The sequence below is a fragment of the Camellia sinensis genome, chromosome 15 (genome assembly GCF_055761805.1).
Source record: "Camellia sinensis isolate YWXY chromosome 15, ASM5576180v1, whole genome shotgun sequence".
NCBI lineage: Eukaryota > Viridiplantae > Streptophyta > Magnoliopsida > Ericales > Theaceae > Camellia > Camellia sinensis.
In genome coordinates, this window is record NC_138975.1 from 7,492,778 (window position 1) to 7,497,270 (window position 4,493).

The window sequence follows — 4,493 nt, forward strand, 5'->3', positions numbered from 1 at the left end:
AGACACTGACAAAGGTTATGTCATTTTGTGTCTATACCTTGATGACATACTTATTGTTGATAACAATAATGAAATGATTAAAGCTACCAAAAGATTGTTAAACTCTAAGTTTGACATAAAGGATATGGGCCTTGCAAATGTCATTGTGGGTGTTAAGATCACCAGAACATCTGGTAGTATTGTACTTTCTCAAGCTCATTATGTTAATAAGATACTTGAGAAATTTAGAAAGTCAGATACAAGTATGTTTAGGACACCAGTAAACTTAAGTTTATATTTGACCAAGAATAATGGTGAGAGTGTCTTTCAACTAGAATATTCTTGGGTCATTAGGAGTTTGATGTATCTGATGAGTTGTACAAGGCCGGATATCGCCTACGCTGTTAGTAGGCTGAGTAGATACACGAGTAATCCTAATGCTACTCATTGGAAGGGAATTATGCGTGTAACGCCCTCAAAAGAATACATAAAACTCATTACTTTAAACATGTATTGATATACCAGGAATCAACCATTTCTATTCATCGGAGTAATTCTTACGCTGTATTATATGTTAACAACAAAAGCAAATGCCCTATGGGCTTACAGCTTTCCAAGTTAACACTTGGTTACAAAAGAAGAGTACTAACTCAATACATATTAAGTCATTGGCTTAAATTTATATGTAATACATCAAAATAAACAAAAAAAAGAGTCTTCAACTCTCATCATCATCCAAGTTATGTCCTTGGAGGTGGCATACTACCTGTACCTGAAAATAATGTCCCATAAAGAGTGAGCCAACGCCCAGTAGAGATATGCTAAACACAGTATGAGCAATGACTAAGATATTAGCAATTGATAAATGTTTAGTTTCTATAAATCAATTCATAACCCATTTCCATTTCACTTCAGTTTCCATTTCATATCAATTTCACAATTTACATCAACGGCTCAGAACCTAGCCAATCACTTATATGAGACAATGACTCATAATAAACTTTTCCCATTTTTACAATAGATAAACACACTAGTTGTATCAACATCTCAACAGATAAGCACACAAGCTATATCCACATTTCAACAGATATGCATATAAGCTATATCAACACTTCCAATGACAAGCATATGAGCTGTATCAATACTTCCAAAGATAAACATATGAGCTATATCAACACATTATCTGACAAGCATATGAGCTGTATCAGTGGAGTCCATCCCCTATCTCCTCCCAAACAACATCCGGTTTAGAGGTCCATCCCCTATCTTCCCCTAAACCGTAGAGTACATCCCCTATCTCCTCCCACACACACACCATGTATATACACACAGGTCATATACACAATCAGTCAATACATAACGTTAATGTATTCAATCAACCGCCATACTCTATGACATATCCAATTGATTAGTTTTAGTTTGCCTAATCATCATGCATTGTCTACAACAATCAAAACTACCCTCCACCGGTAGCCCAAGCAATTATTTCTAAACAGATAATAAAAACTCCAACAGATAAAATATCAATGTTTTCAAAAGTGAGCGATTAATAAATCTAACTTCACTATTCAACGATATAACGAGTCAATTTCATTATTTCCAACTCAATTCCGTACAACTACCATTTTCTCAAATTAATCATACCAATTAATTTATACAACCAACTAGGGTTTTCTATCCCATTTCCCAATATTGACCCAATGGTCTATATTTCAACAACAAACGACAATAACACCATTTTGAAACCCAAAATACATATTATGAGCCAAAAATCACAAAACCCTCTTTAACACATTTTGAAACCCTAAGTCCCAAAATCAACCATTTAAATAATAAGCTCAAAATTTAGGTTAAAATTCATAAGAGTGAGTAGGAATCCCTACCTCAAAAGTTGACACCCAACGAAGAAGATGATAAAAATGAAATTGCTCCAAATCGCAAGTTTTTCGGATCAAAAGATAGCCCTCGACGATCAACAACTTTTTTGTAAAGGCCCAAGGTGAGGAAACAACTCCAACTAGATCAATACCCAGAGAGAAGGCAAGGTTCTAGAGAGAGAAGCTCTCAAATGGCGTTTTGGAAAAGTAAGAGAGAGAGTGTGAATGTAAAAAGTGATTTTAAAATGCCCAACTGCCAACTGATATATGACATTCCCGCTCGAGCGGAGAATACAACGCTCGAGCGTCAAGAACAAAAATCTGGACACGCTCGAGTGCAAGAAGGCCTGCTCGAGCGCCAAGACACAAGAATAAAGCACATCCGCTCGAGCGTGAAAACCAGTCCGCTCGAGCGTAGATTTCCTCCTCCCAGAACTTAAACCAAAAAGGTACTACCCGCTCGAGCGCCACAGCTCGAGCGCAAATAAACCCGCTTGAGCGTGAAAAACATGCCTGCAGAAGTTCTGCAGAGCACCAAAATACTGGGTGTGTGCAATCTCCGCTCGAGCGCAAGAAGACCCGCTCGAGCGGACCTCCTAAAAAATGGGCAACAAAGAATTGAAACCAAAGCCTAACCAACCTGTAACAACTCTGCCTAATCTAAAACTCAATCAAGTGGAATTAAAGGATGACAACAAGGTATACCACCACCAACATCACGGAACCGAGTTTGGAATACAATAGAACAGTAAAGGGACAACTGGGATCGCTATAATGCGGGTGTTGGGGTATATCCGTTACACCCTGGATTATGGGCTGCATTATACCAGATACCCAGCGGTACTAGAAGGGTATAGTGACGCAAATTGGATATCTGATATAAAAGATTTCAAATTCACTAGTGGTTATGTATTTACCCTCGGAAGGACAACCGTGTCTTGGAAATCTGCCAAGCAAACGTGTATCTCGAGATCAACGATGGAATTTGAGTTTATTGCTTTAGATAAAACAACTAAAGAAGCTAAATGGCTTCGCCAGTTTGTTGAGGATATTCCACGTTGGCCAAAACCTGTGCCAGCTATTAGTATTCATTGCGATAGCCAATCAGTGATTGGTCGGGCACAGAGTAATATGTATAATGGAAAGTCTAGACACATCCGTCGTAGACATAATTCCATACAACAACTACTCTCAAATGGAGTTGTCTCTCTAGACTATGTCAAGTCTAAGGACAACATTGCGGATCCGCTAACCAAAGGGTTAATTCGAGACTCCTAAATACTTAAATCACATTACTAGGCAAGAATTGCAAATGACATGATTAACATGCAAATAATTCTAGAAAAATTAACATGAATTTAAATATAGGCAAGTTATAAACTTTACAACTCCACACCTAAATTAAAGATTAATATGTACAAGTTACATGAAAATTTACTACCAAATAAACATGCTAGAAATGTAAATTACACTAAAAATTAAACCCGAATGAACATGTAATTTATATTGTAAACTAGAAACATGTGAACTAGAAGTATGTAAATCTAGAAATACAAGGCATGAACCGGTACACCATAAATTAATAAATTAATTAAAAAATACAGTGAATTAACGTTGCACCAATGGAACTCTTATTCCCTATTGATAACAGTGGCCTATTCCATGCCATGGGAAGACCAAACAGTAGCACACACAAAATGGCAAAATCAAAAGCTTAACCCTGTATACATGCATCTAATAAACTAATTAACTCGCTAGTACTATCAGTGGCCAATTATATGTAAAATTATTATACACACCTATTAATCTATTAATCTATTAATCTAATTCTATAATAAACGTCAAATTTATTATAAGCAACAAAAAAAATACTTAAACGTAATATTTCAATTGAAATTTACTCAAATTTACGACACATGGCACCATGTGAATTCTTGCGTGACAATCAACGTGATATGTTTTTTGGGTCTACTTTTAGAGGCTTTGTTTGGTTTGCATTTTCATACATTATTTTTTTAAACATATCTTCGTTTGTCTTAACTTTTTTTTTCCATCATATTTTAGTCATTTTTTTTACTTATTAGATAAATCAACATTACATGCACCTAAAATAAAATAAAAAAAACTAAAGTACGAAAAGATTTCACTAAAAATAAACAAAAATATACACATATTTTTATTTCAATTTTTATTTGTTTTTAGTGATTTTCTAAAATATCTTAGTCGATTTATTTTACTTTTCAGATCCATATTGATTAAGTACATCTAAAAAATACAAAAAAAAATTATTAAAAATAAATGTGAAAGTAAATTAATGTTAGGAATCAAAATGTAAAATAAATAAATAAAAGATGCTAAAATAACAAAACATTAGATAGTTAGGGCCGAAGCAAAACAATAGAGACAAATTAAAAAATACTATGAACTCAAATAAATTATTAATTTTTTTATCAAATCTCGCACATTCACATAAATACGAAACTCATACGAATTACATATGCATAAACTCCACACTTATATAAAAAATTTAATAATATATTTGGTCCCTAGCATAACTCGGATAAATTACCCATTATTATCATCATAGTTTTTTTGAACAATGTTATTATGTACATTAATTAGGCGGGAAGTTTCCTC